Raw genomic sequence first — 15671 nt, forward strand, 5'->3', positions numbered from 1 at the left:
TGCTCAACTACTTTGGTCGGCAATCTCATCGTGGGTCAAAATACCATTTCCGAGATATCTACTAAGTGTGGTGGGTTTACTTGAACATATTGAATCACATAACTCATCGCAAGAAAAGAAAAAGGCGGTTTACCTAATCATTGCAGCAACATGCTGGACAATATGGCGAATCAGGAATGATGCGATTTTCAGAAGCATAACATCACAGATTTCAAGAGCGGTTGGTGACATCAAAGCGCTTTCGTTTCTATGGGTCAAAGCACGGACCGGTAAAAAGGATCTTGACTGGAAAGAATGGGGCGAGTTCAAACTTTAATATGATGAGCAAGTCTTAGTTTCATTTGTTTTTCCTTTGTTGCTATGTTGTACTGATAACTATGTCGTAGCTCCTTGCTACGGTTGGTTTTTGTATTTTCTTTCTATTTCTCAATGAAATCGCCTTTTTCAAAAAAAAAAAACATACATGCTCAGACATGGGGAACACAATTCAGTAGAGAGGGGATCACGTGAAGGGAGAGAACAATTGTATACACATCATAAATACAACATTAATTATCATCACATCAAGCCACGTGACTTTTGGAGGAGTCATATTGGGCCGACATCATCAGCTATCACATAACAAGAAGTGTACATCGATATCCATTGGGCCGAAATTATCATTGGAAGTCATCATGTGACTTGTGACTTGGGGACTTAGGATCATTGGGCCACCATAGTGGGCCGCAGATGTGAGAAGAAGGGGAGGCAGCCCATACGTAGACTTCATCAACATAAAACATCATCATCTCGACGGCAAGGGGGGATGGCATCTTGATTCATCGTCATCCGCACACTACAAACCAAATCGATCATGCATTCAACCTTCTTCAAAGCTTTTGATCAGACGAGTAACATGAGCGGCTAAATCTCTTGTGGACACTTCGGGTGAATGATTCTTGTTAGACACTTTTAATTCTAGTTTCTTTTTTGTATTGAGATTTGGATTTGTAGTCGGGTGACAACCGACTATTTACATGATTATATTATTTGTGTGACAGACAAATCCCTGAGTGACAGTCAGAGTTATAATTATGTTTTGAATCCAATTATGCTTTTGTTGATTGAATGATTCCTATGAATGTTTGTTTTAATATTTCTCTAATCAATTAATATTAAGATTTTGAACTGCATAGGTAATTGGTAGATGTGACAGATTTACTATTCAATCAATAGCATCCAATAAAATCAGAACTAGGTTATTAGTAACTACAGAATCTGAATCCCGGAGTGATCACGTCTTTTCTATCATCGTTTTTACAATCTCAAAGTTATTGTTTATAGTTTTCTAGCAAGTTCTCAAAGTAATTCAAATATTTACAAACAAATAATAATTAGCATTAACCACAGACTCCTCTGGATTCGATACCCTGCTTACCCTAGCTACCTAGGTTAATTAGGTTTTTGCATGTCACTAACGACAGACATCAACGGGTCGGGTTTAGGTCAGCCTGCAAATATTCAGCTCGGGTTCATAGGTATGACACAATTTTCAGATTCAGGTCGGTTTTGGTTCATCTAAAATTTCGGGTTCGGATCGGGTTAAACCCGTTAATCCGTGAACACGATCCGTTTAACACTCCTAGTTTCTTGTTTGATATATAAGACCGCCCGTAGTGGGGCGTTTTTTTTAAAAAATTTTGCCCGAAAACGCCCGATAACGCCCAACCCCCCATTAGAGGGGGCGTTTTGGGGCGTGATTTTCGAAAAAAAAGTCCCCCGGCGTTTAAATTAAAACGCTCGCTCAATTTCAACCAACCAATCAAACGGCTAGTTTCTAACGGCTAGTTCTTTTAATTTTTTTTTCTTTTAAACCTATTATATATATATATATATATATATAAACAACCAAAACTCATTCATTTTCAACAAAAACAATCTCAAAACCTCTCTAAAAAATCCAACCATTTTTATAAAAACTTGATGGATTCTCCTAGTTCTTCATCCATGGTAAATTTTTACTACAACGAGTATTTTGCGGATGGCGATGGTTCGACCGATGAGGAGCTTGAGCAAGAGGCGGTTACGAGTGCATGTCAACTAGCGGTGAGATATGTCAACCATTCTCGTCGGCCCCAAGCAGAAAAAAATAAAAGAGGCTATGTTGAACGAGACCGACGCGCGGCACACGATCGTTTGATGAAAGACTACTTTGACGAGGCGCCGACATTTTCAAACGAATTTTTTAGGCGTCGTTTCCAAATGAGTAAGCGGTTGTTTCTACGCATAGTCCACGACTTGGAAGCCAACTACGATTATTTTAAACAAAAACCGGATGCGAGAGGGGCACTTGGATTTACCGGTATCCAAAAGTGTACGTCGGCATTACGAATCCTTGCTTATGGTAACACTACCGACATCAACGACGAGTATCTAAAAATGGCGGAGAAAACAACACGAGACAGCTTGGAACATTTTTGTCGCGGTACAATTCTTATACTTTACTTTTATTTTTTTTTAAACGACGAGTATGCTTAGAATTTTTTTTTTTTTTGAATCTTATGTTTGTGTATATTTTTTTATAAAGGTATAATTGATGTGTACGGTGCGCGTTATCTTAGAACGCCTACATGGGAGGACCTTCAAAAGATTTACGAGGTACATAATGCCGAGCATGGTTGCCTGGTATGATCGGGAGCATAGATTGCATGCATTGGCGTTGGGATAACTGCCCGACTGCATGGCGAGGCCAACACACACGTGGTGACCAAAAAGGCCCCACTATTATTCTTCAGGCGGTTGCTTCACAGGACCTTTGGGTTTGGTCGGCTTACTTTGGCGTGGTCGGGTCATGCAATGATATCAATGTTTTTGAACAATCGCCGTTATTAGAGGAGTGGATTTCTGGCAAAGCTCCAAAAGCGTCGTTTTACGCAAATGGAAACTACTACCCTCATGGATATTATTTGAGTGACGGAATTTATCCTAGGTATTCGATTTTCGTGAAGACGTTTAGTGATCCTATTGATGAAAAAAGAGCTTACTTTAAAAAGCTTCAAGAGTCTTCACGAAAAGACATTGAGAGATGCTTTGGGGTTCTTAAACAACGCTGGCAATACTTGAGAAATCCTTGTCGTGCATGGAGCAAGCAAAAAATGAGAGATGCTATGTACGCTTGTATAATCATGCACAACATGATTTTGGAAGACGAAGGAAATGCGATATGCCAGAATTATGTGCCAGAAGCCGTTCAACAGGAGCATCCACAGGCGTCAATGGAAGAAAGAGTGAATAATGCGCGAGAGTTGCGTTACGAACCGTACCATTCCCAGTTAATGGTTGATTTGGTACGTACCGCCTGAGGGAGAGGAAGAAACGGAGGACGAGGAAGACAAAGTTGGCGAGGGTGAAGAAAGCGAAGACGAAAACTAGTTTTTTTTTTCAATTTAATCGGATGTTTTTTTTATTTCTAGTATTGTTTTTTTTTATTTTCTGTTTTTTTTTTTTCAGTTTTTTTTTTATTTTTTATTTCAAGTAATGTAATTTTTATTTTTAAATTAATGAAGTTTTTTTATGTTTTAAATTAAAAAAAATAATTGTGAAATGATTGAATGGGGGTTATTGGCATAATGCCCCACTACGCCACTTTTGCTATAATGCCCCCTTACTGACTAGGACGCCACGTGTCGTATAATGCCCCATGATGGGGGCATTATAACCCTCTACCACTACATATGGTCTAATAATGCTATCCAAACAAAATTTGATCACGTGGTCATTAAAATGGGGTTGAGGTTGCAACTTGTGGGGTATGTTTACAGGGGTTAGACAAAAAATATTTCTTGTATAAAAGAATTTAATGTTTATGGAAAAAGAAAAAAAATGAAAGGGACTTTTAGTGGGGTTTTGGACGAATATGTGTCTTTGTTGGTTCTACCTCTCGGGTTTGCAACTTTACTGCCTTGTTTTAACCGCACTTAAATTTGTTTACTACTCTAAAAGAAATTCATTTCTTAACTTAAAGAGTAAATTACAAGTTTGGTCCTTTATGTTTACATTAAATTTCAGGCACTGTCCTTTTGGCCAAAAGTTTACAGGCGGTGTCTTTTATCTTTCAAAATCTTGCACGTTTTATCCTTTAGGCCAAACCTGGTTAGAAATCTCAGTTAAAAAATGTCATGTACAATGCACATGAGGGTAAAATAGTAATTCTCTCTCAACTCTTTTAATTCCCCATTTATTACCCACACCAACCCATTTCATTTCAATCAATATATTTGCTTTCTCCCTCCCTCCCTCCTTCCCTCTGTTTCGTTCGTTTTGTTTATTCAAATTTCAAACAAACAAAGAAAGGTATGCTTTCTTCTCCTTTATACTTTTCTACCCCTGTTATTTACATGTGACTTACTAATTCATTGAATTTTATTTTATTATATTAATAAATAAAATGTTAGGTGTGTTTGGCCACCATTGACTGTAACAATCTCCCCTGTTACTAGCTAATTTTATATTAAGTAGGATCGAAAGCCATGGAAAAGGAATATTGAATTTAGGGAAATCCAATCGGCCCAATCTTGCTAACTTTTGATCTTCAATTGCCGAACATTGCAATTGCATATTCAATTATGCAATCGCATTTCGATTGTTTTCTTGTAGCGTCTGAGAGTTCTAAATCGATTGTGCGTGTTCCTTCAAAGTTTTCTCGAGTTTTCCCGGATCAATTGAGCTCGATACCACTGATAGCTTGAATTTTAGAGATGAAATCGAGAGAAAGAGATCAAAACCAAGCTGAGATAAACGAAAGAAAGTAAAAGGGATTAAACATATGTCAAAACTATGGTATCAGATCTTCGACACAAAATACCCAAACCTTGATATTATTTACCCAGAAGTTTGATACAATGGTTACAACGAAACGATATACAATCAGAAAAATATTCACAACCCTCTCAACAAAGATTATCAACAAGATAATCTCTAAACTAACAACACTAAGGATCTATACTCAGAGATCTCTGATTCAAGGTGAAACAAAGATAAGAAAACCCTAATTGTTTAGTGAGAGAAACAAGAGTAACTTTGAGAAAATACCTTCACTAATAATACCAACAGAGGAAGAACTGGTTATATATACAGCCCAACTAGGGTAACCAGTCTGTCGTAACAACCCGTGGGTGGCCCTTGCCATTCATCTCAGGCTTCATGTGTGGTTATAAATGGGGAATTAAAAGAGTTGAGAGGGAATTACCATTTTACCTCATGTGTATTGTACATGACATTTTTAACTGAAATTTCTAACCAGGTTTGGCCTAAAGGACAAAACATGCAAGATTTTGAAAGGTAAAGGACACCGCTTGTAAACTTTTGGCCAAAAGGACAGCGTCTGAAATTTGGTGTAAACATAAAGGACAAAACTTGTAATTTACTCTAACTTAAATTTGAAATGTTTTATAAAAACACCCATCTTATATATGTCATATGCTTTTATAGATTGTTATGTGTTATATATAACTTTTGTATAAAGCTTTTTAGAAGAAAATATCATTTTCTATGGCAATTATTGTGAAGGGGACATATACTGAAGTGATTAGATAAATATGTAACATGTATAGTTCTGTACATGTTGCTTCAACTTCCAATCCAAAACATATTTTCATTCCAAAAGACATATTTTAGAGTGTGTTTGGTTCGCGGAATGCAAAGAAATTTAATGAAATTGGAATTTGAATTTAATTTTTTATCATGTTTGGTTCGGGAAATTTGGTGGAACTGAAACTTGAATTTCGTTTTAATGTGTTTAGTTGAAAAATAAACTAGAAATTGAATTGAAATTAGTTTATTGAAGTTCCTTCATGTAAAGGAATCCAACATTCTTTACAAAATGAGAAAGAATTCAATCAAAGTAAATGAAATCTCTAAACATTCACCGTTGTCACGTCCGCCACTCACATGTTTAGAGATTATTTTTGGATCATCTTCCTACTCGATTGAATTTAATTAAATATGAAAGGATTTGATATTCTTACTGTTATGTGTCCGTTTTGCTATATTACGGTTGAAGATTCAAGTAATCTTTTTGGAGATTGTTTTGTTGCATCTTAAATTTGGGATGGTATCGATGGTTGGCTAGATGTTAATCTCCTGGTTTCCACTGTCCTCATTTGCTTATTTGTTGGTTAGACACAACTAACATATCTAAACCAAAGAAGATCGTTATCGAAACCATTTTTTCACAACGTGGTGGTTTATTTGGAGAGCTCTGAATGAAGAGATCTTTGGGCGTCATGGTGATGGTAAAAAAAACTTTTATTGATTCCATTATTTCGATTTCTTATTTGTGGTGTTCTAGTCGTCGTAGTTAAGATAAAGTTTCTTGGACCGAGTGGTTAGAAAATCTGCTTATTGTATCCTTATTCCCCATGTCTAATTTTCAGCATCGAAATAAGACATGGTGAGGGTTGGCTCATACAATTTACAAGGTTTATTTCGACTTTACAGTAAGGAGTCGTTGATCAATATAACTTTTGTACATTATTATTTTCGTATTTTTATATAAATTTTGTTTAGTCAACGATAATTTAGAGGTGTTCAATATTTAAAATGGACTTGAAAAAACTGAACTTCGACGAAGTAGAATTTTCATTTTGAATATTTGATAGGGTCAATACCAATTCGAATTCATACTTTAGTACTCGAGTCAAGTTCAATTTTTTGATTCCCAAATCTGAATCCAAAACAAGTTCACAATTTCATTACCTTTATATTCTAACTTCAAAAGAGTTAAGATATCACTACCTAACATTTAATTTTTTAGAAAGACAAATTTATTTAATTCTGTCGTCTGTGAAAATTGAACCCAAAACCTTTAAACCTTCGATGTTCTAAATGCTTTGTGTTCGCCAATGGGTTACCAACCCCGTTGGTACTATGTAACATTTGTTAGAATTAATTAGATTCTATTGCAATGACAAATGATACTCGTTATTGTGACCCCATCACTGATGTCGGTTTTGACCAAAAACCATAACCATAACCGCGATGTCGGTTATTGGATAACCATAACCATAACCGATCGGTTATGGTGGTTATGGCTATTCGGTTTTGATGGTTATAGCGGGTCGGTTATGGGTGGTTAACCATGTATTTAGTCTAGCTAAAAATAGCTTAATTTTTTTTAACGTGGAATAAATTGTTATTGCATATTTGTATATATTAGTATATTACGTAGTATTAAAAAATACATATAATCTATAATATTAATACCAATTATTATCGAATATTCAAATAAGTGATATAATACATTCCATAAATTCAAATAAACATTTAACCAAAACCACAAAATGATATGAAAAACCAATAAGTACTAAAAATCTTCAGTCAAAAACATCAAATATTAAAAATATGGTGAAAAGTCCTAAATCCTACAAAGATTTATTACATGTCGGTTCGGTTCGGTTATGGTGGGTATGGAAAAAATGATAACCATAACCAACCCGCTACTTTCGGTTTTCAAAAAACCATTAACCGACCCATCGGGTTTTTATTTGGTTCGGTTTTTTCGAGTCGGTTTTGTCGGTTAATTCAGTTATGGATCGGTTAATTCGGTTTTTTGCACACCCCTACCCATCAGTGTAAATCTTCCACTGAGCTCTTTGATTGTTCTTCCATGTTTGTCTGACTATTTTTGTGAAGTTGTATGATTTAATGCCTTAATGGAATTTAATTGATCCGCCCATATAGCACCATATTTATGGCCCCAATGTGCTAGTTTTTTTAAGTATGTCTCATATGTGGTTATTAAGCTATAAATAGCAATATGTTATATATACTTGACTCAAGTGCCAGTCACAGTTAATTTTACTAATATGGCTTAAGCCTCTCAATTTGGTTGTATAGATGTGTATTTGGATAGACAATCAAAGTGATCACTCTTTATTTGCTTTTGATCGTGCACAAACATGTGACACACTATCCTTGCGTGAGAATCCGGTCGAGACCGGCTTGGAGGGTTAATATTCAGTCGGTTTTCGATTTCGGCTTTAGCACTTTTAGGCTTCGGCTGGTTCGGCCCATGCTGTAATAACTGCTACATCTAAATATCATACGTATCACCAATGTATGTTCAAGATCACCAAAATAGTTTAATATTGCAAATTTATCGTTATTTAAAGCATGTAAAAAAGATAGATAAAAAATAGCCTATGAAATAGTAATGGTTCAAAGTATAGTTATTAAAGGCGCTAGGCGCAATTAAGGCGCATAGCCTTGCCTGGGGCCTAGGCGCAAAAAAGCGAGGCATGAGAAAAATAAAGCGCACAATGAAAAACAATTAAATTTTGTTATGTATTAGAAAATTAAAATTATTCTTTAAATAAAATAAACTAAAGCTATTATATATTATTTACTATCGTCTATTTAGTACCAAAAGTTATAAAATATTAGTGTAGAAAAGCAGTTTTCGTTAGATAAAAGTAGTAATCTAGCTGGGATTTTGTCGGAATTTAGAGAGTTTGGCCGGAAACTCTTCGGATCTAGGAATCTTGTCGGAATCTGAGCTTGAACCATGACCTGAAGAATTAAAACGCAATTTCCTCGACTTAAGACACAATTTCCTTGCATGCCCTGGAACTGGGCCTAAATGCAAGATGCGATGGATTTAACTACTATGGTTATAAGGCTGAACGGGGTCGATGCGGCAAACCTTGTGGGGAGGGTTTTTGCCGCACGAGGATTGTGCCGCCATCAAAAGTTTGCCGCGCGGTGAAGAATTTTTCGGTGAATTGTTGCCGCATGTGGTGAAGTTTTGAGAGCGGGGATAAAGGTGAGGCCCACTCCCCCCCCCCCCCCCCAATCTCATGAGGAGTGCATGTCCATTGAGATTAGTCAAACTTCCCCCCACCCAATCATGTTGTGCCATGTATTTTCCCTCTCATTCTTGCCTATTGCCAAAAAACGTAAGGGGTGCATGCCTAAATTGAGATTAGGCAAACTAATTTAGAAAAAAAAAAACAAAAACAAAAAAGGATGATTGGTTGACAAGAACTGAGCCCCACCACTTACCCTCACCCTCACCTTTGCTGCAAGCGGCATCTTCTCCCCGAAAAATAGACTCCCGATCGGCAAACATGGTTGTGGCGGTGGACTCCCAATCGGCAAAAGGGGTTGCAGATGAGTTTGCCTAACCCACCCCGTGCTAAAGATTTTCACATTTTGACGAGTAGTAATAGTGCTATGCAAACAAACTTTGATCACGTGATCATTAAAATGGAGGAGGTAAAACTTGTGGGGTATGTTTATTTTGCATGGGTTAAACTACAATATTTTCTGTATAGAAAAACTTAATGATTAGCGAAAGAAAAAACAAAACAAATTGAAGGGGACTTTTGCTTGGGTTTTGGAAGAATATGTCTGTCGGTTCTACATCTCGGGTTTGCAACTGTACTGCCTTATTTTAACCGGACTTGACCCGGTCCCATAGTTTGTTTATTATTCAAAACGAAATTCTTTTCCTAACTTCAAATTAACATGTTTTTATAAAAATACATAATGTTAATCTATCTAATATTATCACAAGAGTTCAATCACTTTAGTTTATAAAGATACATATGTTAATCTATCTAATGTTATCACAAGAGTTCAATCACTTTAGTATTTGTCACTTAACGAGTTGACGTTAACCCGCGCGTTGCAGCGGGATGTTGATTATTCATGACTCTTGTATCAGTATATGAAACGCAAAAATTCTTAAGTGTTTGCAAAACATTCTTTTCGCTTTACCTAAACTCTAGCCTAAAACACCCCACTATTTCAATCGGAATTCCAATGATATGATAAATTAACAAAGAAGATAAGAATCGGGCAATTGAAGCGATAAACATGTGGTTAGATCTAATCGTTTATGTGATACAAAATCGTTTAAACAAAAATCACAATCTCTACAATTGAAACAACATTCAAATTATTTCAATTGAAATTTCATCGGTACGATAGAATAACATATAAGTATTCGAATCAATACACATGCCGCGAGATCTATACAATTATGCAACAAAAATCATTGAAACAAATTTCACAATTCGCATTCCATGGAAACAAAATTCAAATTTGAAATTACAGATCGAGCACAAAATAATTAATTGGAAGACTTTTACGTTTTTTACTGTCAAAATCTTATCTTCACTTTAAAAAACCGCATCCTTCATTTGTTAAGGTAAAACCACCAATCTGGCTGCCTTCTATCCACCCTTTCATAAAAACCATTTCAAAATCCTAAATCACAATCTGATATAGCCCCCTTCTCACCAACGCAACCTTTCACCACCGATGTCAAACCGCTATTATATCGTGTACTACAACCGTCGCCGAGTCAAACCTAGAGAATTAATTACTTTAAAACCACTGATCATAAAATATGAAATATGATTTTTTTTTAATTTGTCTTTTTCACTATTTTAAAGATGTGTATGTTCTATTGTAAGTTAACTTTTCCGTTTACCCTCCAAGTCTGGTTTTAACTGGTTTTAACTTTAGTTTTAAAAACAGAAACATAAAATAATAATAATAAATAAATAGTGCCCTTATCTTTTTCTCTATTGACAACGGAGGACCCGAGGAGATGTTGCCACTTCGCCGGCCAGAAATGGAAACGCCTATCCACTTCTCGTACTCTCTCCCCTGCCATCCATTTATTTCGAATATTCGTAGAACTCGACGTTCCAACCTCATCAGAAAACAAACTCGTCGCGTAACTTCTTTAGACCCACGGGGAGAGCGGGCCCTAGGCGGTCGCCCACCCCTCCCCCCTCAGGGCCAGCCCTTGGTGACGATATCTTGTGCAACTGCCTGTTAAGTCATGTCGGATGCGGAGGAAATTGAGGGGTTGTGGTGTTGGTCAGTTCTGTTTTAGGCATAATGGAAAACATGAAAACATACCTGATTGCAGCAGTACAGGCCAACAGAGAATCCAGATGGAGACACAGCAATAAGTTTTGACATGATTGTCATCTTGGTCTGGTTCCTCCTTAGGGTGCAATCTAATGATGGTGATGATAAGAAACCGACAAGGGAATCGGTTATGGAGAGGGAGGCGAGATTGATGTTATGTGCTATTAGGGTTTGTGAAATTGTCTAACCCTTTAACCTCCACATTATTCTCCTTATATATGCACCCAGGAGGAAACCCTAATTAGTTAATAAGGGTAATTAGGCCCATCAACAATTACCAACTAACTATTTAATAGGATTGTTATATATTTTGATCCATATAATGTAAATGATTATAATGGTTAGTAGATTAAATATAAAATAAATATATTTAATCTTACATTTTCCCACTTAGCCGAGTAATCATTTACTATGAGTATTAGATAAGCCTGATCAGGAGTTAACACTCATTTTAGCCTTAAACAAGTACTATAGCAGAGAAATACAGCCGTAGAATCATTATGTGACTCAGGACCCCCATTAATCATACTATAGCCTTAATTTAAAACCTAATCGTCATGATCAAAATACGCATAAGCCCTTTGTTTGATTTGTATCTTTATTTATCTATATGCCATTATGTCGACTTGACATATTCTTAGAGACATACAAAATCAAACTGGTGAGGAAAATTAACTAATACTTAGTCATTCATAGTACGATATGCAATTGCGCACGACCATTAATTAATACCCGTCTATGAGCTCTCTTAATAAGACTTATGGGTAATAGCCCTTCAGTTATAGGATCCTTAAGCATATCATGAATGTATTCGATACAAAACTTAGTTTCCTCAATTCGTTCATAAACGAATAATTAATTGCGTATCGAAATTTAATGCAGCACCTCTTGAACTGTTACTGTTCAAGGAGTTATGGTAGCTGACTTTATCACACTAAGTCTTCAATACATTATATGGAGTTAATAAACTTATGAGTCCACTGATAAATTTCTAACAACATTTAGTGACCATATTATGTCGTTATAACTTAGGTTGTTGATATCAGTGTATTATGACTCCTCCATGAGATAGATTTTGTCTGCTGACATAAAGATATACCCAAAATTACATTTTGTAATCTTTGAATATCACAAAGTTAGAGTAATAAACCGGTTTTAATTCTCACTTCTTCTTTAAAGTATAGTCTCTTGTTTCTTTTAAAGATATTGTAATACTCCATTAGATGTTTCACATTAATCTAGACATATCTAGTGTGTTGTAATGTGAGTAATATCTAAACGAGTATAGACTTAAACTTACATAAGGCTTCCAATTAATGAAGCATAAGGAAATAATTTCATTTATCCTATTATCCTCCAAAGGAGAGCAGTATTTTGTTACATATGTAAGGACCCATTTAATGTTAAACTTATGGAACGAAACTAATGTCCCATTGGGTCTATCTCGGTATGTTATGATATCTATTACATAAGAGACATCTCTGAGATCTATTATATCAAAGTTTGTGTTAACAATGCTTTGACTTATGTAACATATACTTGTCAAAAGAATATCATCTATATAGACAAGTTTATCTTAGTTGCTCCCACTCATTTTGAGGTAGGTTCATTAATCCACTTGATTCTTGATGAAAATAATTACGTTAGCTTTTCATCACATTATGATGTTTGCATTAACCCATACATGGATATTATTGGCTTACAAATAAAGTGTTCTTTAACCTTCAGTTTGAAACTTTAGATTGTTATCTAGTGAACATGTAAATGTGTCAGCCATTTGCTAGGGAAAATTGTTTTTAGTGTTCATCTAATGTAGCTTTAAACCATTATAAGCTACTAGAACAGTGATGATCCTCAAAGAAATCTTTCATAATTTATCTCTTCCTAAGTATAACCTTTGACAATCAATCATGCTTCTTAGTGTCTTAACGTTTGTATCAGGATTTGGTTTAGTTACGAACACTCTTAGGTAATTCAATCAAATCCCAAACGTTATACGAACACATAAAATCAGTTTTACTAGAAAACTGTTTTATTCCATTCAGATGATTGATTTACGCTAATGGCTTGATTTTAAGAGATAGGATCATTAAACATTTCCAAAAATCCATTTCAACTTCATTAGGGAGGTTATGTAATCATCAAAGTTAGTAGGCTTTTAAATCTAGATGACCTCCTGAGTTGATTATTGGGTTTGTTAGAAGTTTCAGTTTTATGGATTAGCTCTTGGTTAGGTTGCTATCATTTTCAGGATTCTAAGTTTGTAAGAGTTGGTGCAGTATGGTGTACAAGAGGTGTAATCGGAGTTAAATTCGGAGTGAAATTTAATGACACTCTTCCCCCCGCCTCTTGTATTCCTTGCAAGTCATGATAAGGACTTTGACTGCTCCCACTGACCTTAGAAATCTTTAGGAACTCAGCATGCTTAGGGTCAATATTTAACGACCAACAAATTCTAATAGAGAAACAAGTTAATGACGTTAGTCGTTGTGATTTCTCTTGTTGAGGATTATGTTAGTTTAGGTAAGAAATCTAAGTGTGCCCACAATTAAGCAACAATGAAACTTTTGTAAGAGTAGCATTAGATTTTAATGAGACAAGTTTTGATAGAACAGTGTCGTGATGGAGCGGTGTCTTATACAAGAGGTGTAAATTTAGGTAATGTAAAATTTTTCACTCCCCCACCTCTTGCAACTATTGCAAGTTATTATTAAGACACTTAATGCTCCCACTGATCTTTAATATCTCTAGAATGCTACAAGAGAAGTTTCAATGAGCTATGTGACGTGGGAACCTATCACATATACGTTAGACTTTATTTGACTTCTTTAATGTCCAAATATCATAAGAAACTCTAGGGACATATTTAATAGAAATCTTATTAAGTATATATATGAATAGATTTCTTCTAAGACCATGAGCCATATGCGACAAAATTTAGATACAAGTTGATAGTCTGTTAAATGATAAATGAATTATGTCTGAATATTCCATTTGGAATAAGTTCCACGAATGTCAATGAATGACTTATGATGGACCCATGCTTATTCCTTAAGCCAAGTAATATTTAGGGCTGTAACGTCATGATTTAAAATCACTTAAAGTGAGATTAAATGAATGATCATCCTCATTAACCATGTCATGATTTCTCATGAATTTTGGTTGTAATGGATGGAATTTATAAGTCTCATTTTCCTTTTGTCAAATTCTCATTTACATGATAACAAAAGTTGTGAAAAATGTAAGGTATCATCTAGTTTTATCTTAGTAATGTTTCAATCCAGATATTTAGAACAAATAAGATGAGAGTTTAAGATAAGTGTGACTTTATCTTGACTATGCAAACCTCACAATCTTCATAACATAGCCTAAGTAATGATATTGTATTCCGATTAATCTTCAGAATATGTAAGGTATCGACAAGCGTTGTTAGAAGACTGCTTATTATGGTCCTTATAGTCTTAACATTTAATTTTGTCACTAACTCTCACGTTAGTTATTTGTTGACTTCTGGTAAGGAAACGTTTAAAAACTAGAGTCAACTAATCATGTGTTAATAGGAATATTAAAGAATTATTAGACTTAAATATCATTAGTAAGTGACTATCTAATTAACTTATCCAACTGTTCTTCTAAATAATGGATAGTCTCATTGCTTATGCCTAGTCTAATGACATAATTATGCATTGAGATTTTCCCTTTAAGAACCTTAGAGTTGGGATTTTGTACTTGTATTTTGTCTATGGACCTTAGAAAAATCCTCTTTTAAAGTTTAAGCGGTTGTAAGGTGAGTAACAACTTATTTTCCAGCTTCAAACATTTATTTCTTTGTACATATGTTGCTTATCAACACACTCGTTATACTTTGGTATTTTTGAGTGTTATAGTTGATTTATAAGGCATCAAATTGTACAAGTGAAAATCTTAGTATGTAATGTACTGGAAAAATGTACTCATTTCCATGCGTAAGCCCTTAACTTTATGGGTCATGGTATTGTACATTGTTATGTATTCACATAAACCACTTAGCTTTATAATTTATAATTTTAAATGAAGGCATGCATCTTAGGAGTTCTAGTGATTATTCCACAATAATAGATTAGTCTTAGGAAAGACTTAATCTGGAATAACCTTTTAGTGACAATACTTATTCTTGATTATCATAAGAGACATCATGTTCGATTTATCCTAATCATCATGCTCTATTTTTCTTCTGTAGTGCTTTATCAGAATAGAGCAATAGGATTATCGTGTCTTAAGAGATAATCAAGGATTTAATTTAAGAGCTAATTCTTATAGAAACTTTAAGTAAAACATATTGATTTAGGAATTATAGTGGATGAGATATAGATTTATAGAAGAAAATTATAGTGAGTAAAATTATGGGTACTAAGAATAAGGCAGACGAAATAATCATAAAATTAATTAAGGATCATTAATATAAGGATCATTGTGTGAAGAGGTTGTGATATGTCTATTACTAACATCAAAATAATAGACTTATTTAAAATTCTACTTAAACGAAGACAAATCAGCTTTGGCCAGAAGTGTAATCATTTAAGCATGTGTGCAAAGTAATCGTGACAAATCAGCTTTGGCCAGAAATGAGACAATCACTTTAGTTATGCACTTGTCAAGCATGCTAAACATAAATGAATTAAATCAGCTTTGGCCAGAATTAAGACATTTCACGTTTGTAATGCATACTCAACATAGCTTTTATAATACTTGAACAATAAATAGATGCA

Source organism: Helianthus annuus, chromosome 3, assembly GCF_002127325.2.
Source record: "Helianthus annuus cultivar XRQ/B chromosome 3, HanXRQr2.0-SUNRISE, whole genome shotgun sequence".
NCBI classification, from domain to species: domain Eukaryota; kingdom Viridiplantae; phylum Streptophyta; class Magnoliopsida; order Asterales; family Asteraceae; genus Helianthus; species Helianthus annuus.